General features: G+C 37.7%; 1 protein-coding gene across 1 annotated transcript in view; it reads right to left on the bottom strand.

Moving 5' to 3' along the window:
* Positions 1–23,880, bottom strand: part of CBLB (Cbl proto-oncogene B) — a 121,298-nt gene that overhangs the window by 85,915 nt on the left and 11,503 nt on the right.

The raw sequence follows: 23,880 nt of genomic DNA, 5'->3' as shown, positions 1-23,880 counted from the left end.
CCATCCACGTGTAAAAATACCTAAATGAAGGAGAGGTATGAGCTCAAATCGATAAAGACTGAAACACAGGAGGTTCTCTCTCAACATCAGGAAACACTTTTTCTCCTGTGAGGGTCAGCAAATACTGTCACAGGCTGCCCAGGGAGGTGCTAGGGTGTCTACCCCTGGAAACAGATAAAATCCACCTTGGACATGGCTGTGGGCAGCTGGCTCCAAGTGGCCTTTCCTGAGAAGGTGCTGGAATAGAGGAGCTCGAGAGGTCCCTTACAACCTCAACCATTCTGCAATTCTGCAATTCTCTTTTTTTATTTTACAGACTCAATTCAACATAAATGATTATGTAAGGAAATCACGTGACACATCAATTCCAGGAATAAATGCATGATCAGTAGTATCACACTGTGACAGCAACCTGAGAGGAAAGCTGATGCAGTATCAAGTAGTTAATGCCTCATTTAATTTAATAAGGTGAAAATATCTACTGGTATTTTAGATGATGCTGATCAACTGATCCTGATTTCATTGATCCTGATCCCAGGTCAATGTTTGGAAGAGCCAGAAGTTTCAAAATATACATATTCATTTACCTTAAAAATCTGAGAACAGGCTAACAGTATAGAAGAATACCAGAGCAAAGTTAGACCATATAGGAAATTTTAAACAATGTTTATTCACGGAAAATTAATTATACCAAATAGCCTCAGATCACTTTGATTGTCATTTACTATTATAAACAAACTAATGCCTGAGTACTCTCAAATTAAGTGCTCAATCTTCATCAGTACATGTCATATGATGGGTATCTCAATTTTCAGAAAATGTTACTTGCTTTAAACACCAGATTCAGCAAAACACATCCTTAACTTTGAAACAAAATAAAAGCATCCCATTGGGAAGCAACTAACAGCATTTATAAAGACTCATCTGGTTATTTGCACACCTGATGCCCAAAACAATATGCTAGTCAAGCAAGAACACAATTATCCTGACTGAGTCATACTCAGGATACAGTCACAGAGTTCCAATAACATTTCTTTATAGACACAGAAAAAAACTAATCAGCTTAACAGACACAAGAGAGTTGGTCTAGAAATGAAAAGGGGAGCGAAAGGTTAAACTTTCACAGCTTACAAAGTTTGGCATGGGTAAAAGACGCCACAAGTCCTACGAAGTTTCACAAATTGAAGCTTAAATATCTCTCTTAAAACAGTCAGAAGCCTACAAAATTCCTCCCTATGTCAGACTTCTGTAATGCAATAGCACTCTGAATCCCTTCCCATACACTGCAGCCCATTGACTTTTGCCTTGCAGGGTGGAAGTTTGGAACTGTGGACAGGCTCCTACTCAGCACATAGTCAGCAACAGCTCAATAAGGGGCTGCCCCTGTCAAGGCAAGATTTAATCACCAGCAGTAGAAACGTAGTTCAGACTGCTGCGCTAGCAGAATTCATCCAAACATCTCCCAGGGAGGAAGCAGACCACGACAAATATTTCTTTTTACTGGCACTACGCATAGAGACGAACAGCTGTTAGAGTGAGGTATAAACCTGCCTGCTATTTTCAGCCAAAGCAGGAGGACAGTCATTCTTTGAGCTCCCTGGCAGCGGAAGGCGTTGAACTGACGCGCTCTGTGCTGCCGCTTGGCACGGCTTCGGCGTCGACACAGCAGACTTCCCATGCCATGAAAGCTGCCTTCACTCTGCACTGAAGGGCACAACTGTTACAGCTTCTACACACGGAATGTCTGCCCTCCACAGCCCACCACATCAATGGCAAACTTTGCTGAAGCGCAATCAACAGAGAAAACGCAAAAAAAAAACGGGAACTCAAGGTAAGCGGCTATGGAGAAGATGCTGCAGATCTTTTGATATACATACAAAATGACCTACAAAATGATCTCAGGGAGGCACAGCTTTCCTGTACCCCAGCCTCACAGTGGGGACAGCATGGACACACAGATCAATCCTCACTGCTTTAATTCATCTTGTGTTGGAAGGCATGGATTCCCTCACTTTCCACGTGGGAAAGCCCTTCCAGAAGGCTGCTTTACCAACAGTCATGGAAGGCTCCATGTGCTCCAAGTGCTATGGCTCCAACAGCAAACCAATTCAGTGAAGGACCCATTGATTTTTTTAAAGAAGTGTTCTGGGAGGTGCAGTGTCAATAAAATCCTCTACTCACTCAACCACAAGAAATTCCAAAAATGAAATAGCTGTATTAAAGGAGTCACGAAAAGTCTCAGTATATTGAAGTTTCATATGCTGAAGTCTCCAAGTTTAAAAAGCACAAAACTAGAACTGCACACTACTGCTAGAAGAGTTATGATTTATCATAGGGCATTTAAAATTATTTCACCCTACAGAACAGCTTACTTTGAATACCACAGACATAACATTTACAGGAAAAAACCAGAAAATATAACACTATGAAAAGAAAGAACATAGACATAAATATTTTTACAGATTAAAATATGAAATTTAATTCAACAGCAGCAGCAGATTGGGAATAATGATTATTCAAAATAATAGAGCTCTCATTAGCCCAAGCTATACAATGTGACTGAAAACATATTTTATGGAAATAAAATAAACAGAACATTTACATTTGAGATTTTTAACTATCTTTAAAAGCTAAGGTTGTGCAAACTTTTTTTTTTAACAGAAGGCAGTCTAATATTTTACTCTTACATAGTTCTAGAAAAACTTCACACATGGTGTCTATGAGTAACTTTTAAGGTGGTCTAGAAGCATTATATTCTTTTTTACAATACCCAAATCCAAAATATCTAAAGAGGAAACTGATTTAAAATTATACATTCTTCTTTATAAAACACTCAGTTCCCTCTACACACATATTTTGTCCAAAGACAAGTTTATGCCTTTGCCTTCAAATTCCAAATGTGGTAAATTTGACACACAACTAAACACACAGAAACCCCACCAGGGGCAGGCACAATGTGCACAATGTAAAGAACTCAGCTATATACACATCTGGCAATTGCTTAAGCACAAATAAAAGTATCTCCAAACGTTGGCCAGAAATTAAGAACACCTTATATCGAATACAAAGAAATTATTCAGCAAAGGACTAAAACCCCAAGGAGTTACAACACTTGCCATATTAAAAAAAAAAAAAAAAAAAAAAAAAAAAAAAAAAAAAAAAAAAAAACCACAAAATAATATGCACAGTGGAAGAGAAGCATCTCAGAAATTTAAATCTCTACGTGCCTGTCAAATTTTAAAGCCAGCTTCCTGTATTTTACTGACAGATACACATTTTGCTAACAAACCTGTGCATGTAAATCGTGCCACTGGGGCTACAATCTCATTATCTATAATCTAGTGGATTGAAACCTCTCCTTCTGTCATCAGGCATAACACAGCAGCTCAGGTATTAGTCTTCAGTTACTTTTCTTGGATGACTTGTTTGCATTATATACTTCCCTCCAGAACACAACGTGAGTAACTAAACCCCTGGGAGCCAAAACAAGGGACTAATCAAGAATACCTTTGGAGTTATTTCCAATTAGTAGAAGTACACGTGTATTGGAGACCTGAGTTCATTAACAGCTCTTCAAAGAAATAAGCATGTCTTACACATCAGACTACATCCTGAGCTTTACAATTTCAGTCTCTCGCCGTGTCATATTTATGGGTTAGCAAATTAATGTTCTGCTCTTCTAAGTATAACTAAACCCTGCAGCTTAAAAATCTGCATGGCTGATGAGTTTGGAGGTACAGCCTTAGAAGGGCCACATTCACCTTCAACATGGACAGGCCACTTCCAGGCATTAGTCTCCCATCCTCAGACATATCAATCCATGAAATGCCATAGGACTTCTTCTTCTGTAACCCCACCTTTTCTTACATACATCTAAATGTTACCAACAGTGTCCTCTCTTTGAAACACACCTAGACCACAGGTTGTGTCCATGGTTCTTCCTTGTTCAAACTAGGGGTGAGAAAGCCATGTGCCTCTGCCTCAAAAACCTTGCTCTGTGCTCTTTTCTTTTGAAAGTCACATGTTGATTTTAGATTAAACAGGCCCAACACCCTGTGCTTACTGCATGGCTGAAAAAAAAAAAAATTATATTATTGTTTTTAACCTATTTGCATCGTTTTGGTAAGGCTTTGGTCCTCCATCTACAATCTGCTTCTCTGCAGTTCAACTGTACACACTCTTCTGTATAAAACACATATATAAATTAGCAAACAAAACCAATTAACCTTGCATCAGGCTAGCTGTCTTCTTCCCTCCAAAATGGAATTTTGTCAGCTCAGCAATTTTTATAGCTTAAAGACTGAGCAGAACTCAAGGTGCCTTAGCCACTTCTTCATCAGCAGGGAACACCTTTTTCAGTGGACCTTTGCTCACACTACATTCCTCCCCTGTGCCAATATCACTCCAGTTTCATATGGCACCCAAATTAAAGTGTGCAGGGAGGTCTCTTCTCCAGTCATTTAAAAAAAATTCTCTGTGTGGTTTTTTGAGCTTTACCTTTTCTGTGACTCTGTTTTCAGTGCTACTGTCATCCAGCTGGTATCTATTAAACACATGCAGTGGATCACAGCTCAGCAAAGGCAGCATCAGATGTATCCATACCCTAAAGCTCCCCACAAAAGGAAAAAAAAAGGTGGCAGGGGGAGAAAGGGACAGGAAATCTCTGTTACCAATAGACGACATCCTGTTAACTTCACTCACATGAGTCTATGTGATACATACTCAGTAAGTGTTAAACTGAAACCAGAGTCTATTACAAAAGAAAAAAAAAAAAATCCATCTGATGCCAGCTGCCACAACATTAAAATAGATAATATTTTAGGACAGTTATTTGTACATGGCTATGACTGCTGTCTGCAAGAACTAAAATAAAAGACAGGACATGGACCTTCCCTTGAACTTGTGAAGAAAATTAATTATTTCTCTCCCTCCTCCACCCTCTGTGCCTGGGCAATTGGCTGCAGGTGGCCCTGCTTGAGCAGAGAGGTTGAACCATATGATCTCCACTTGGAAATGCAAGTGTGACAAGCAGTAAAGTCGAGGAGTTGACTGTTGAATGCTAACAACATCACCTTTTCAGGAAAAGGCTGAACATCCATTATAAAAAGCTAACTAAATAAATACCACCACAACAAGGAGGAAGAGATAAGATTCCCACGAGACCCAATTTCAAAGCTGTGTGAATTGAAGTTTAAAACTAGTTTCTGTGTGTCCCCAGCTGTGTCCTGGAGTACTATCTGTCCAACAGTTGCAGCTCAGCTGGGAGCATCTCTGCACTGAAAATGGAAACAGCCAGCATAAGACACTGCAGCATTCCCTACATCCAGGCAGGCACAGAACAGCCAGCTCCAGGAGAACCAGTTCTGTTCTAAGGGCAAGATCCTTTTGAGAACAGCGTTTCTTCATTCACTACAGCTGAAGCCAAAATTCACTGTGACCTTTGGAAATAAAAAACTGTTCGATTTAGCTTTTAAAGGCTTCACTTCCTCTTCACAGACTGGTGAATACTTAGATACAAGAGTGGTGATTTGAATGTAGGTTTGATCATGAGTGAGTCATGGATGCCTATTGCTCAACTTGACACCTTTTTCACATGCTGTCACAAACCACTGCATTGCATCTCACCTGTACTACACAGAACTAACTCCAAAACGCTCCATTTCCTGATACCATAGCAGAAACTAAGTCCACTCTCCTGTTTTCAAGCAGTTAAAAAGAAATGGTTATAACTGATTAGGTTGGCTTCTGCTTTGCTCAATAAATGAAATCAGAAAAATCTAACGTTTCATGGAAATTTAGTTACGTAACGTGGTTCTACTATTATTCATTGCATCCCCTGTGTCTATGCTTGATGCCAGGCAATGTCTAAAGAGTTTTTAATCCAGCTTGGTAGCTATCCATATGAAAAGCAAATTTGTCCTAGTAACTCCACATCCAATCTGCTTGTTTCTCCAGGAAAGATCGTCCTTAAGGAAAGGTCTTACAGCAAATCCCTAGATCAGAAAGGGGCTTAACAAAGGCAAATATCTTCTTATGTATCATCCCCTTTTTAATAAAAATATGGAGACAAAAAAATCTTTAGCATGATATAATACAGAAATCAAAGCAAGGGCCTGAAGAGCTGGAGACACTCTTCTGGCACTTCTCTGAACAAGCTACATAATCCTCGGAAAATTACTTTCACACCTCTCTGTATCTCAATTTCCACAATTTCCGCTTGATGAAAAATTTAAAAGCACTTTTGTAGCAAGAACTAAATACCATATAAAAGTCAGGAATATGGCCAAAATCCCACTTGTACCTTATTTCACACAAAACACTAACAGGTTGGTCTTTGTGTAAATTATATAAACCATATAAATGTTTCCATGTCTTTATCTACACGTCAAACATTACTAGATATGATTCTGAATCAACTTTCAGAAACACAGTGCAACAATTAATTTAATATAATGTTTAAAAACAAAGTCTTAGAGTGCATTCATCTTTCATCAAGTTTTGGATAGACATGAAAACATATATTAACTCATCATATAAGCTTATTAAAATAATGATCCAAAAATTAAACAGGAGGGGTTTCTTTGACAAAAAAAAATCTTAGTATTATAAAACTATTTTGCTAAGTCAGATATTAAAATTTAGAGCAGTTGCATCTCTAAGAGTGAGATAAGTAACATAATAAAAACCATAGAATGCAGCTCTCTGTTATGATATATTTGGAGTCAGCTGGGGTTATTTCCCCATGCACTCCAATTTAAAACAGTTCCATATGAGAAAAGCAAAACCTCAACTTCTTTCATCCTCGACTTGATCCCTCCATCAGTACTACACACAGAGTACAGCTTCACTAACTCAAACACATTGGGTTAATAGCACCTTTCACAAACAAAACTGTGTGTTGACAAATTGTGATGTATTATTTTCTTCAGATATGTTGCTGAGGCACCCTTTTGCCCTGAAAACGAGCACAATTTATCCTGCAAACCAGAAGGTGCACTGACATCCAAAAGAATGCACTAACAACAAACAGTTTTTGGGAGGAATGGTGGCAGGAGTAGCAGAATCAGCAGTTTTGGGTCTCACGATTCAGAAGATTTCTGGACAGCAGCCATTGTCCAGCATTTCCTTTAAAACTTATGGTATGGGGAAGAAAAAATGACACCAAAGCATTTTAACTAGATCACTTTAAGTTAAAAGGAACACACAACAAATTAGCACTTACTGGTGGATAAATTAAATTTGAATAGACATTCAGCTGTCTAATAAATCTTATTTCATTCTTCACTGCAAAGAACACTCAAACCTTCCAACTAGCTTTGACTTAAAAGAGGTACATAAACTTAGTTCATTCTTCAATTTAGTCACAAATTCCAGATTAAGGAGATACCATAAACCAAATGAAATCAAATTAAATTACACACTTGAAGCGCTCCTTGGAGAGAGCTACTGACTAAATGTTGATTTTTCAGGAACACTGAGGTCATATATAGCTAGAGGAAATTCAGACATGCATTTTGTGTGGTTTTCTCATGGACTCCATCAATTTGACTGACTATTCTAAGTGAGTAGAATAGAACTCTACCCATAAAAAGAGATTCCAAGAAAAGGAAATCTGCTTTTACACAAACTAAGTAAGTGATCATGGGCTACTAATGTTATAACAGAAAACAGAATAATGTTAATCATGTCATGCTTACCAATTTGCTAAGAAGTCACAGGCCACAGAGACACCAGGTTAGAGCAAGGGTGAGTCAGGACTCCATGTATCATGTCCCTCCTTCATTCTTCCTCTGCAAGTTTTTCTCTTCTGACCCTCTCTGGCCATACCTAACACCTTTTAAGACTGTTACAAGAGCAACAGTGGAATATATCCCAACTTTCACTGCACCAAACTCAGTCTGCTTAATGAGAAATAGAAGTAAATTGGTCTTCTTCAAAACTCATCTCTGATCCATCGCTTTGTCCCACACTTTGGAAACCAAATTTCTAATTAACTGGCAGATAAAATCTTAATAACGTTTTGTTGGGAAGAGAACAGCGAGAATCAGTTTCCACTATTTAATTTGGAAAGCACAAATTCAGGCTGTATCAAGTACTTATTTTCTAATAGCTCATGTGCAGATTTCTTTAAACAAATTATAGTAGACAGGGCACATGGAATTGTGCAGCAAGCAGAGCAAAACTCTCAGTGCAATCAAGTATCTAAGTTAAAAAGCTAAAGTATGGTTGTTTAAAAATAAATCTCTCTGAGCATAAAAATCTAACTACCCTTTGTAAGACCACTTTGAAGAGTTAAAATACTGTACAAATAAAACTGCCACTCAACTATTAACAACATCAAAAAGAATAAAGTAAGCTTTTTGTGAAGGTCTGGTGAACATTTGCTGGACTGGCAAAATAGAAATGTTCTCTAATTATTCAAAGATGAAAGAGTATCTATTTAAGTGCATTTGATTGTTTGAATAGTCCTTGATGGGACAGCATTATTACTGCTTAGTTCTCTCCATTACTAGCTAAAGACTATATAAAATCTCAGCTGTCAGTGTAAAACTGTGTTATAACACTGCAGTCATGGACAGCTGGATTTGCTGACTATATTCTTTTTTTCTCCCCAGGGTGCCACACATTCATTCTAGACTCACAGGGGAATCAAGCCTTGTGGAAGAAGGAACCCTGGGGACATTTTAGCCACTGCAGTGGGGAGGGAAGGCTAATTATGAAAATGAGGCAGAACCATTACAGTGGGAGCTCCAGGGTACGCAGGACTTACACAGAAATGAAAGTAGCTGCAAAATAAGAAATATGACTAATCCAAGGCTATTCAACCACCTTTTTTTTGTTATCATGATTAGTGTGCATTTTGTCATCCAGCACGTTACTCTTGAAAGAAGCATGCTATTATAAAAGAAAATTAATTTTGCACTATTAAACCCAGAAAGTGTATGGTCTTTACGAAAAACTCCAAAAGGACACATAAAACTAGTATGTCATCAAGTACATTTTATTAAGCAGAACCCAATATACATGAAACTTAAATTACTCTCAAACTTCCAGAATATACTGTCAAACACTCAGACTTACACATGCACCCATCTTTGTTTTAAGTATTATTAGATGGTATCTTAAAAAGTAAAGGCCTAAAGAAATTTTGATTTTGGCTGAGGTTTGTGTAAGTTCCCTCCATCTCTGATGTGGAAATACCATTCAGAGGAAACATGTAAATACGAGCTTAGGCATCACCCATAGGAATTTAACCCAACATCAGTGCAGTCTGATGCATAAAGACAGAAGCACTTACAAGCATGAATAAATTAAGTAAACAATCACATTTTGCAGCTGGAGAAAACAGGACACAGACCTTCTAATCACAAATTATGGCTATCATCCTGCAAAGACATTTACTGCAGGACACAGTAGTGGCTGACCATCGATGCATATTTATTGCACCCTAGATGAGATCTTTACACAAGATTTAATGCCTTAGTGACCTGCAGACTTCATTATAGACACGCAATTCTCTTGGACCAACATTAAAAGGACCTCAGACTACAGTGATTCATCTAATCAGAAGGGCAGTTGGATTGCACACCCAAGACATTAATGTGGTATGAGCCCTGCTAGCTACCTGATTACAGCCAAGACATGGGAGCATTCCTTCCCCTGCAAACTCCACTCACCCCAAAAAAAGGGACCAAAGGTTACACTGCTGTTTCCTTCAGGGTTTAACCTCTCCAGCTGACAGAGGATAAGCTCTTGCAACAGCTGGGCTCATTGTTCTTTGCAGTCAAAGTTTCAGGTTCCAGAAGATAGTTAGATGTTTGAGGAGAGGTTATGGCTAGTTGGTGGCAGTGCACTGACAGGGTTTCAGAACCGAAACTGAAAATCTCAGGTTTCTGTCAATTCAATATTCTTTTATCAATATAAACTCTTATTTCCTAAGGGAGGCACAAAATCCAAGGCCAGCAATCTGCACACTTGCTGTCACTTGCTGTCACTATGCACACTACCTGACCTACTGCACATCTACTTCCTCTCAAGAGGTTCAGGTTAAGTCACGAACAGGATTCATTCCATACAAAACAATAATCAGAATAATCTACCACTGCAGAAACTACTGGATGTCCCAATGTGATTAGCAGAGCTGCTCATGAGAAGAGTTTACACAGCCAGTGTCCCACCCACTCACCTTTCCTATCAGGGATGCACAGAGGAGCTCTTTCCAGGGGTGTCAGTTCTCCGTTCGGATTTCAAAACGGGGAAGAACATTGATTTGCTTATCTCCAAACTGCAGGCTTGTCTTGTTGGCCTGCTGTTACTCAAATGAAACCATTTGCCATTTTTATGGAGACTTGTAGATGGCGTTCAGCAAAAGAGGGCTCAAAACACATTCATTTAAATTAAAACTTCTGTCCAGCAAACATAATCACACGTAAGTAAATCCCAAGTTGTAACACAACATTTTGTTTGCAGCATGTAGCTTTTGAAACTACAGCAGCGAGTCATTGTTCATGTGCAGGAACTGAAATGTTTGAAGCCTGCCTGTTTCAACATCCAGTCTGAACCCTGCTCCTACACAGCCTCCCACATGCCACACAGTCAGCAGCTCCTGTCCCAGGGTTTGCTCTGCAGCATGTAGGAAACAAGATGGTTTCTTCATCAGCCAAAGGCTTCTAGCAAAAAAAACCCCACTAACTTGGGGGAACAGAGTTTAAATAAAAACAAATATGCCACCTACTTACCCTGTTTTTCATTATATAAGAAAGACTGATTTGACAAATAAGGGAGACACCAATTAATTCTAGATTATTACAATGATGGAACCTCAATCAGCCGAAAGAAAGTGAAACTGGAAGTTCTCCATACTCAGATATGATTACTAGAAAAACATAATTGTTCTTCAGCCTAGACAACAGTCACAAATCCAAGCCCAAGGCCATCATCTTTTACCACAAATCTCTTACAATTTTTCAAAAATAGTGGTATGCACTATAACTTCAGTGCACTTAGTGATAAGGTACCGCTTTAGAGTTAAGAGTCTATCAGAACACCATGCCTCTAGATGCATTCCATTCAATTTGCATACATTAATTTAACTCAGCTTATATTCACCTGACAAAAAGTCACACTTGAAAACTACAACGGCTGAGACCGTGTGTAAAGTTCCATCACAGACAACTTTCACATACAGGCTAAAATAAGGCCCTTAAAACAGGGAACTACTCTGGAAATGCTGACACATCTTTAACACTGTGAGTGGGCGCCAATATAATACACACATTGTGGACACATATGTTGCTGTCTTCCTGGGAAGCTTAGCTGAAAGCCCACATGGTTGATGTGGGACAGCAGGAATGCCTCTTTGAAAGCACTCACACTGCTTATTCATAGTATCTCTAACGAAACCCAAGGCATATGGTAAAATTATGCCATTTCACAAAACAGCACTTATGGCAGCAAACAATCCTTTTGAATCTAAACTACTCTTGACACTTCAACAAAGAAAAGAAACACCTTGATGACAGAATTTACACACAATATCAAGCATTCAAATTAAAAACAAAAAAAATCTTAAGAGCTAGAATTGCAAAGGTCATCATCAACAGTTTAATAAAGTGAGTTACATCCATTACAAACAGACCTACTCCAGTTATTCTTTTCCCACTATAGAGGGTCAGACTCTCAAAAGAATAATGAAACAATAAATGGACCATCTGCTGTTACACAAAGCAAACTGAAAACCCAGGAATAGAATATATGGGAGCTGTAGCAATATCAGCACTACCTTTCCATTTGCCTTCACTCCAGATTCTCAGCTAAGCTTTTAAAAATGAAACCAACAAGAAAGGCTACCACACAGCAAAGCTGTAAGAGACACAAGTAACACAAAGGTAAAAAAGAACATGAAATAGCCTTTGAGACATTTTATTTTTTCCTTTTCTTGGCAACTCTAACCCATATACCACTTTTCCAGTGACGAATACTCTTCCTTCTGTTAATACAGCAAATGGCTGACATTTGTGGAACTGGCCTTCCACAAGGGTATGACAGGTATCTGAAATTGCATATCCATGATTATCCACAACTTCAACATGTCTTCACAGATTTCAGCTGGTTTCACACTAAGGTTTACTTGTTCCCTCCCAGCTTATTTAGGCACATCAAGCACAAGGCAAACAAAACTCCTTAACAGGCTTAAAACAAGTGTGAACAAATAACTACCCAAGGAAAAGACTGCCTTGGAAACACTTTCTGCATAGTACAACATTACCCAAAAACAAAGTGCAAAGAAATGAAGGAACAGCACATTTACACGTCTCTTTTTTCCCAACAAGTGCTTCAAACTCACGTAACAGCCAGGACTCTTCTGTTCAATTAGCTTCAAAGGATTTAGCCACTAGACACTTTCACTCTGTTCAAACAGATACTAAGAATTGTGTCTTTTTCGTTGCTTTGTTTACACTGAGTGAACATAAACTAGTTTGTTTCACTAATATTTCCCTAGCTATTACCCTTTCCAGTAGGCTGGGTGCACTGGGCTTATAGGTTTGGAGAAAGTATGTCAAAAGTCCTTGAAGTTTGTTACTGGAGTGGATGACTGAATTCTCAAAAATCATTACATAAAAGACTGATTTTTAAAACAAATATCAAAAAAATCCATCTCCCAAGTCGATCTAAAGATATATTGGGGGATTCTAAAAAATTATGTTTATCTTTTAGGTTACCCATGACAGTTCAGCATTATTAACACCAAATTCATGCAGTGCAAACAAATGGAAACCCAAAAAAACCCTTTCACTCTCAGAAAAGCATTTTGTATTCATATTCCTCTTGACCCTCTAAAAAAACCTGTATCTGGTGTTCAAACACAGCTCTTCCTGGCATTGAGGACTAATTAAAGATTATTTCAAAGCCACTGCCAAGATCCATGATCCTCAGAGAACAGCTTCCCTCCCTCATTCTTTTCTTCCTCCCAGTGGAAGAGGAGAAATAGAGCAAATAACCGAGTCTATCTCAGTGGCACTTAAGTTCATAAGGCAAAAATTGCTCTCAGACAAGCATCAGGAGCCTGCCAGTCCTGCATGGGTGCAGTTAATGACACAAGCACAGGCTGGAGGACAGCAGGGTCAGCCCTGCTCCATCCTGCTGCACACCCCCAGACAAACCTGCCATGCCTGTGCTCTGCAAGTAATCACAGCCCCATTCCTCAGAGGGCATTAATTACAGGGATTAACAGTAAAAGAAAACATATGAACAGGATGCTACATACTTCGGGGATTTTGGTTGGTTTGGGGTTTTTTTGCCTTTTTTTTTTTTTTTTCTTTTAATCTTTGTGTATTTGCTGCAGCCATGAATTAAGGGGTAAAAAAGGATGTGCAGAGATCTGAAAAAAAATAGTACAATACAGTCTTCCAGTCTGCCATATTAAAGAAGCCCATTAAGAAAAAAAAACTGGAGGACAGGATTTCAGCCTGCTGACATATGGCTTTCTATGGAAGACAAAAAACAATTTGCTATATATGGCACAATTTCTGTATTTTTCCTATTTCAGCACAGAATATGTATCATTAAGCTGTAAAACCACTGGAGCATTAGCCACTGGGAATGAGCTGTCAGTAAGATGCACTGATGAAGTGGATTAAAAATTCTTATGAAGTTAGAGCAGACACAAGCTTTTATCAGCACTCCTATCACCCAACATTACTCTGCTGCTATAACCAAAATGTATCTGTAAATACTACTCTTAATTCTAGAAAAACCTGGAACTGATGCACTGTAAATTAAATGGCATAATACTGACATCTAAGTGAACTACTATGACTCAGGCAACCAGCAAAAAATAACCTAACCAGAAATAAAGCATAACTGTTCAAACTCAGAACAAAAAATACAGACACAGCCTATTCATTATGACCTACTCAGCATTACTGAGATGATCTAACAACTGAATATGTGCTTTTCCTACTACAGTGTTTCAGAGCTGAAAGCTAGAACATTATTTCATCACCAAAAAAATAGGTTTTTTCTAGTATTTTAAAACCAAATACTTAGAAATGAAGAGACAAAAGCTAAGTTAACATAAAATAGACACCTCCTTTATTGCTGGCACATTAGGCAAGCAGATGTTCTTAACAGAGACTGTCATCATTTTTAATGACAAACAGTTGGAATACAGGTTCTCCACTTCAGGATTTTCACAACAAGCTGTATATCTGAACAAACAAATATTTTCAGACTCTACTTGTTGCATTATATATTCCTTTAACATGCATGACATTCATAGAGTATTAAATGCAATTAAGTGTTTGCCCTAAGCTCTACCCTAGGTGTACTGATGGAAGGCTTACACACCATATTTGCTGAAAGTTTTCACTTTGACTTGAAAGAAATTATTTTTCTTCTGTCAAAACTAAGTGTTCTCCAAAATAAGAATGGTGCTCAGGGACTAAACCTTAAAGTAATCTGGTAACACAATAATTTAATTTCTTACAAGTTACACAATGACTAATTCTCTATAGCCCCATAAACGGTTGAAATTGCTAACATGAAAAACATCTGAAGGTGTTTCTCTTTGTCTTTGCACATTTTCCCACTGGTGAGAAGAATTAAAGGTCTGCTCTAGGATATAGACCTGTCAGGTCTCACCAATTAATGACTGCTTTTAAAAAAAAAAACCTAAACACTGTTCTAAGGAATGTTCTTGGGTACAAGACGTTTTATTACTGACCCTGCATTTCATACTTCCCATGACAGACATTCGTGACTCAGAGTCAGCTCTGAAATGAGTTCACAAAATCTTCTGTTGGCTAAGGACCACGTTCCATTGGAACAATCTGAAAACAGATGCTAATACATTTTTCTGTCCTACATTAAATGCCCTTTAACTTGTAACGGGAGGCAACTTTTTTTTCCCGTGCAGTCACTTCTTAAACAATACTGTATTGCCCAAAATACCCTATTTTTAAGAGGGTTAACTAACAAACTAACTTATCACCTCCTAAAATGTAACAGGATGTCTGATACAGAGCCAGTGAAGGTGTTTGAGTTTTTTTCAGAACAAATAATGAGGTTAGCAAAAACCTTCAGAAAATTACTGAAGCCTAGCGCACGCACATGAAACAATTAAGATGATTAAAATGTTTCTTTATTCTTACTGTAACCAAGACTAGAGTTTGTCACAGAATTATCCTCTACACAAGCAAGGGAAGGATCACAGATTTTCCACTAAGTCTGTAGGTTTCACTTCTTGGAAAGTGTGTCCTGGTTGCAGCCAGGGCAGGGGAATTTTTTGCAGTAGCTGGGATGAGGAGCATGTCCTCTGCTGTTATTCCATCCCACCTCAGCTGATTTCCTTCTGGTCACAGTGGTGGGAACGCTGAGCCAGAGGGAGCACGGCTGTAGTCAGGTCAAGCACTCTCCTTTCTGGAAATTTTTCTGATTAGCATTGTTACTGTCCCTGCTCATTTTCTTATCTCAACGCTGCTTCCGGTAAATTGTCCTCTCTGTGCCTTTTCTGCCTCTGATTCTCCTCTCCAACCTGCTGCAACAGAGAGGAAAAGGAAGGGAACAAGTGGCAGTGTGTGGTTTGGGGTTTGTGGGAACACTCAATATCTTTCCTAAAACAAGAACATAACTTAGTCAACAGATACTAGGAAAAAAAGGTGAACACAGGGTCCTAGGCATAATTAATTATTTTACTCACTCATAAACAAGCCCAAGAATCCTTCTCTTTCTGCCATCAGTACCCCATGTCTAATCCAGTCCTGCAATATGTCAAGTATTTTCTCAAGAGTCTTGATATTCTCCACTGTTGGTCATATCAACATAAACAGACACAGTGCAATATTTTGGATTGGAGCTCAAGAGACAGAGATAGCAGCTAATCAGGAGCTGATAAGACTTTCATACCTTATTACTCAGTATTCCTCTCCACCAGGAGACATTTGCATTGTGCAAGTGACATGCAAAACTGGGGCTAATCATTAAAATGTCATATGGTTGTGGATTTTTTTTTTTTTTTGTAAAGATACATCTATTCAGTACCACAGACAAAACAAAGTAAGGCTAAAACTATTATTAGTGATAACTTCGAGTAAGAACTGTGGAATAAATAAGATAATCTTTTTAGTAGAGATGATAGGAATCATTTCCTTTTTTATTGTTGCTTCAAATTTCAAAGTCATATAGTTTCACTGTTTTATCTTGGGGGAAAGCAAGGATGTGTTTTGTGAACTCTCCCACAAGTGGTAACAAGTGGAAGAAAAAAAACCAAACCTAAGTTTAAGTATTTTTCCCCAAAATTTTTGTTGCCACTGTATACTTCATCGTATATCCCAGAAATGTGTTGTTTAGGCATCTGCTACTTCTATTTAGTTTATTGTCTTACATCATATAGGAAGAAATACAGTTAAAACCTACCTCCACTTCTTCTAGTGTATCCAATGTAATCATTATTATGACTAAATATACTAAAATATACAAACAATTACTTCTTTACCAGTTTTCTGATTTGCCAGGATATTTGCAGGATACAAATACAATAAAGTCAACATACTCTTCCAGTATGTATTTCACTTCACACAATGTTAAAAATTACGTAATGAAAGAGATTATGGGGAAAAATCTTCCATTACGAGACAGAATACCTCTTTAATTCCAACATGAAATCTGAGCAAATAATGGTCACTGACTTACTGACTTCTTTTTCCACTTGTACTGTGGGTTAAGATGTGCTTCTTTTCAGAGTATACTCTTGGTCCTTTCTACATATTAGTCATCCAGTTTATTTGGATTTTTTAAATAGTTTCATTCATTGCACAGTCTTTTGTGTAAATATCACATTTTCTTTCAAATCAAGCAAATCATATTCCTAAACTGGCTCTCAAGAGAATATGCTTTCAAATAATTTGGAATTGCTCAGTATAAAAGAATGAAAGATGCCAATATATTCATCTTACAAGCAACTAAACTGTTTTGTGCAGACAACAGCAAACCTACATTTTTAACCACAAATCCTTGTTCCTCCAATGCAAATTAACCATATTAAAGCTTTGCCTTGTTCTAGAGCATGCACAGTATTATTGACCATTCTGTAAAGACAAAGTTAGCTTGCAAATGTGCAGCCACTGATAAAAAGACCTGCTAATAATTATAACTCTTAATTATAGTACGATTCAAGTAAATTAACTTTATTAATACTGAAGCAAAGAACAGAACAGGAAGGAAAAAAACTTAAGTCGAATGATCCCAAAGTATTTTTTAAATTCCGTGACAGTATCAAAATCTAGCATGCCAGATTTTAATGAATGGAATACAGCAGTTCCATCCATCAGTTTTTCCATCAATATCCCACTCTGTCACTTTTGTTTTGAACTGAAACTTCAACCGTGTTAATCTAAACATATACTGCCACTTTTTCAGATTAAGGTAATTAACTCTTTGCAGGTTAGTGACACTGTCTTGACCATGGGTTTGATACATAGCAACCATGTCTTGTAGGCTGATTTTTTGATCAAGCATTCTTTGGACAAAGGATTACCACTACAGCACGTTTGTTTTTATAAACTGGCTTTACTTTACTTTCAAAGAGTTTCTACTGACTAAACAGCAAGCATAGAACTTGAAAGTGATTACTCCCAACTTTTTTTTTTCATCTCTTTATAGAATAAAAGCAGTCTTTTATTCTTTCATGTTTCTAATTTTTAATGGAAAACCATGCCACAGAAGGTTAGGAAAAGGAAACCATTTCTATTTATAGCCTAAAAATAAAATTGTATGTGGTTATAAGTTTAGGCATACATTTCATAAAAAATGGATCCTTTCTTCTATAATCTTTCTCTGTGCTCCTGCTTGCACGACAAGCAGCTTCCATCATGCCAAGTAGTGTTGAAGGCATCCTAAAACAAACACCTTATCACTGAAGATAGAATAATACTTCTGGAGACAGAGAAACAGAGATCAAATTTTCTAAAAATCAAATGCACACAGAAAAGTGATTGATGGAAGATGCATTCAGATCCATCACAGAAGCCTTCCTTTCCACAAGCTAAATTCAGGAGTCAGCACTGCCTGCTCCTCAGAAAGTTCCCAGAGGTGCTCACTGGGGCTTTTCATACCTAATGACACAGATTTATTGATAGTTGGTGACCATGGTCACTCACAAGCACAGCTGCTCCCTACACAGACCCTGCAGGAAAGTGTGGGGAAGAGATGTGAGACACAGAGCTGCTGCAGACCAGAAATGGGCACTGGTATCCTCACTGCAATAGAGTATTTCCAGATATCTCTGACCAAAAGCACTGTGTGGTCAGAAAACCACCTACTGCCCCCAGTTCACTCTGCCATCCTGTATTATGCTCAAAAGACAAACTGAAATCATATAGAAAACTGTGTCAGTTCCAGACATTGCAACAGCCATTTTGTATAATCCCAGCAGCAGAACTACCACTAGCTTTATCATAAAGGAAACTAACATATGGAAAGCCTATAGAACTGATTCCCCTAACTGTGCTTTTTGTGAGCTTCCACACTTGCCCAAAGTGGGTATAAATGGTATGGCACCTTTAAATTTGGCCATAGCATCATGCACACTTTCATAAGGCATAAATAATTATAAAAAAGACAATAAGGAAAATATCAGACTGTGTATATATGCCCTTACAACCAGCTGAACTTTACTCAAACATGACTGTCATCACCACGTTACTTGTAAAATAGTTTGAAAGAGACCTTTCACTAACATACAAAACGCTGTTTGATTTTACAAGAGTAAAAGACAAAGTGCACCTCTACACAACCAGATATGAATCAAGGATCTAAATCAATTACAAGAATTTACAAGCCATTATTTTTTCATTAGGACCTTCTGTGGTTTTCAAATCCTTGTCTTTCTCTGCAATCTGAATAAATAGCTGCCTCTAAGTAACTCTGGTACTAATACTTCCTTTGTTCTCATTTGACAATACCCATCCCCAAGCACAGAAGATGATAAAAAAAACAAGCTAGAATTTAAATACTGCCTTAGAACAACTGCAGTCACACAGCCTGTTTGCATTTCTGCTGAGAACAAGCTGTCATAATACTGCTCTACCATTTGTAACCTCCACGCGTTCTCACCTGCCCTCTGCAACAAGAGTCTCTTTGTCTGAAAAGTGTTTGTGTAACATTCCTTTTTTAATTTAAACTACAACCAAAAATAGCAAACAGCTTGTGCTCCACCAAATCTGCACTGAAGCTCAACTACTCACCTGGATCAGGTACACAAAAGGGTTTATTAAAGCTGTTTGGTTTACATGTGATTTACATCACATCTAAGGAACAGGATGGGAGAAGAGGGTGGAAATTCTCACCATAACATAAAAGCTTCAAAAAAAAAAAATCATTGCATTTCCTCCTCCCATGCAACGCTATCTAATCAGTCATGCACTCATTTTTCTTTGGAAAAAGTCTCTTTGTTCCATTCCCAATTACCTTATCATACATTAGACATTGAAAGACAAAGTGCCCTCCTTTTTCTAGAGACACACAAGAGCAATGGGCTAACACTCCAGAAGACTTTGATGCAGAGCAAGACAACTTTTACTAAAATTCTAGTGAAGGAATCATCTAAAAACACCGGTAAATAAATACAAGAAGGGGAAAAACAAATGCTAGATTGTTTTCTCAAAGCTTCAGCAAGATTAGAGTGAAACAGTCAATATATTATATCTCTAAAATGTGCTGAGACAGTTTAAGTTTAGGGGTTTTCATATCATGTTAAGCAACAGACTGATGGTATGTATAGCTTAGCTCAGAACCTACAGGAGACCAAACACTACACAGGATGCTTGGAAAATGGAACAAATCACAGGATACCAGGGAGTCCATAACTTTTATTCGACAATTGCCAAGTTTTCTACGTGATGTCAACCAAAAGCCAAACCTGGCTCTAAGAAAAGGGCCATGAACATCCTTTTCTGAAGCTGTTCTGAATTCTGTTTGCCAAACAAAAAAACATCAGCTAGAACAATCTTAACTTCTCCAAACAAAATCATTCTGAATTAAAACTTTACTCGTCCTCATCCTTCCCACAATCAACAAAACCTCCTCTGCCTGGAGACACAAACAAGCTGTGAGGCTAGCCAAGTTATAAATTTCCTAAATTCCTATAAATAAAACAACAAGGTTGTGATATAAGCAGAGGTAATTCAAGGAAGCAGGGTAAGTTAGCTCACGACAGAAGTACACAAAGGGCTACTGCATTACAGATGGCACACCTGACACTCATCCTGATACTGTTTTAACCTCTTCTGAAGTCTGTTCTTTCAGGATAAGGAGAAAGAGGGGTAAGTTTCTGTGTCAAGAAGAACACTGTGTACTTTAATGTACCAGTTCAAGGACTTGATCCAAGAACCATAACTGATCACTGTTGTCAACACGGACTTATGGAAGAGGAATGAATACTCTATAAACCCAGTAACCAACATGAACAGTAACAAAGGAGAACTTCATCTAGCATATGAACTGCAGAAACAAGACCTCCTCAGAAGACTTAAGAGACTGTAAGAATTCTGCTCCAACATTTAAACAAGCTGTACAATATAGAAACATGTTTGAATCTATAGACACCAAATGGCCAGATGCACAAGAGAATTCAATAAGACTTTCTAGACAGAAGTGCTTTTACGATCACCTTGAAGGACTTCTTTGTTTCTGACATTCCCTTCATGCACACCTTCCTACACTGACCACAAAGCCACTACAAATCTTCTCCTCTTGACATCTTCATCCGTACCATCCACTACTAAATATCCATCTTCCACTTCTGGAATATCACCTTCAAACAAACAGCCAACCAACTTTGGCTGAAAAAAGGAGCATTTTAAGAGATTTTTAAAAATAAATATACACCCTGGATTTATACCTTTCTTCCTCTCCTCATATAAAGGGCCTATAGCAGAAGGCAAGCAATATTAAAAGTCAGAGAAAAGTTCCATTTGAAGACATTCTTCTGAGGATATGGTTTACAGGAAATCACAGGAAACCTGCCACTTGTCTCCATCAGTAAGAAGTGAAGACTATGTCCAGCACCTTGAAAGAATCCAAAAGTAATCTCCCCACTGCCACTTTATTCCTCCTATAGTCTTATTACTATAACTTATGTGCTTGATTTCTACACCTGGATAACACATTTGTCTCAAAAACTGCCACTCTACAAACCTTCAACTTTTTCTGAACGCCAAATTCTGGAATACAGCATAAGGGAAGGAAGTTTGGACATCACAGAAATGATGCTTTCCAGCTTTAGTTTATTTCTCAACAAACAAAGGGCACAAAGAAAACCAACAAAAAGAAGAAAAGACAACCCCCAAACCCTCCAAGACAGAGAAAGCTTTTTAAGAGTAGATAAGCTTGAACCTGTAATTCTAATAAGCCTTCATTAATAACTCTTTAAAAAGTAAAATCTGTGACAAAAAGTAAAATTACCTAATTCATAAAAAGACTTCTGTGCAGCCTATATCTAGTACAATTTACAGAACTTAGTGGACATTATCTCTTACTGCATTAAGCAAGAAGAATGAAAGGATTTGTAGAAGGCACCATATTCAGAAAATAGATGCAGTTAAGCACAAGATACAAACTTGCAAACCCTGTTTTCTATTCTTAGCAAGACTTATCCAATACAGTGGAGAATGACAGCACCAACTACTCTTAAATGGCTATCACATGTGTTTGATATGGAAACAAGATACTGTGCCAGTCACATTTTGTACAAATGGCCAACACAAAAGCTTACACTGTATTAGTGCTGCTTCTTTAACTTGTTTCATCCACAGGATCTTTGAAAACTAGAATTCATTCACAGGATTTCTGAAAACTAAAATTCACGATAAACTATTGACAATAGAGCAATTTGTGTGTCATCACACAAATAAAATCACATGTATACTGGTACTGGTTCCTAAATGTACTGCCACTATATAAATTAAGAATAGTCAATAATGCTAATAGGTTAAAATGATACCAATCAAATTTATGAAGAATGAAGCATTTATTTTCCATTATACCCTTTTATCCAGAAACCAAAAGAGAATAAGAATGAAAACCACAGAAACCATCCAGGTGCCAATATTTCCCTTACCATTTTCCAAAATTTACTATTTCCCAATATTTCTAAAACAAATTGACTACTTTAATTTGACAGTCATTTTAGAAGCATCTTCAAAAATACAATCTTTAAATGACCACTGCTACCATTACATTATAATGCTAACAAATAAGGCTAATGTAAGCATATTTGGAACCAAAGAGGCTAAACATTAAAAATTTCTTTTCCTAAGTTACCAAGAATCAGCATGATCAAGTATATTGAAGCACTGCTTAGCAGTGCTCAGATACTTAGGCATATGGCTCAGCAAACAAGTACACCTTCATTCAACTTAAAACTAGGACACACAGATTAAACACCACCAGCAGATGAAAGAGGATGCACTGAAATCAAAAAGATACAGACTTTAACTAGGAATGACATGGGTTATGATCTAATGAAGTAAAGCTTACAGTTTTTTTTTTCATTTAAGCGTTCTGACAGAGTCAGAATGCAATTTGTATAGGAAACACAACAAACAATTTGAACACAAGAAAAAACATTTCTATTATGCTCCTTTTCTCAAGCTCTGAACTCTATCAGTGAAGCAAAATAAGATAGCTGTCACCTTCTGATATACTAATTTTAAAAGCCTGAAATATTTACAATAATTCGGTATGCTTCATTAGTATGATTTGGTTTAATATCCCTCCTCTCCAACCATCTCATAAGAATGGCCCAAATAGACAGTAAATATGCTAACTACACCTTCTTCAAAAATTCTAAGCTTCAAAAAAGATGTTCTTCTATCACCACTATTACTCTAATGCAGGAAATGAAATGGGTAACTGGAAAGAAGCAACTCTAGGAACTAGATGGGGTTACTAACATACTGCCAGAATGACTGTACAGAGCTTATAGCAAGTATTTTGAAAAAGTGACACTGAAATTAGCTTTAATTTTTGTTAACATTAAGCAAACCTGTAAATAGATTAGAGTTTCATACAACACAGCTAAGTAAAAATAGAGTCTCCTTCTATAATCCAACTACTTCTGCCAAATTTCCCTTGTCACAATAAATTCTTATTTCCTCTGAAACACAATGACTTCTGTCCATACACCAAACTGGATGCCTAACATAGGCAGCCACAGGCTCAGTGATGAACAACTCTCCCAGGAGCTCTGGTAAGAATGCATCTACAGTGAAATAAATCACTGCTTTACACACTTGCAAATTCAAACACAAGAAAACCAGACATGCATCAAAATCTTTACTTATCACTAAAAACAGCTTAAACAGTGTCTTTTGCTCCTCTTGGAGCGTTTTTGCCTAAGTATATTCACACTTGGACAGTTCTTGATGTACTTTAAGAAAAAAGTCCTTAGATGTCAAGCAAATCTCAGACACCCTCCCAAGCCCAAAAGACTACCACAGTAGACTGAACAGCTACAATCATTGCCAAAGATCTGGAAGGAACATATGTATAATTCAAACATAACGGCGGTGACATTTACAAGAATGTAGACATTTCACTGTTTCTACCAACCAATTTCACCAGCTGTAAAAACTATACCACCACCACGCCTGCATCAGAGCTCAAGTGCAGACAGACAGAAGAACAGGAATTCAATCCTCCATTCACTTGACATCTCATTCCCCACTATCTCCTTTAAAAAAAGGAGAGACTTCCGAAAGAGCAGCATCTCTTTTGTTTGAATGGATTTACAGTAATACCACACAAGGCAAAGACTAATGGCCACAACAATGTTGTATCCTCCTCTCCCCAAAATAAGATTGCAGATCTTGCACAGAATTT

This window comes from Sylvia atricapilla, chromosome 2 (genome assembly GCF_009819655.1).
Source record: "Sylvia atricapilla isolate bSylAtr1 chromosome 2, bSylAtr1.pri, whole genome shotgun sequence".
Lineage (NCBI taxonomy): Eukaryota > Metazoa > Chordata > Aves > Passeriformes > Sylviidae > Sylvia > Sylvia atricapilla.
The sequence above is the reverse complement of the archived record's forward strand: the minus strand, read 5'-3'. Positions and strand labels throughout refer to the sequence as shown.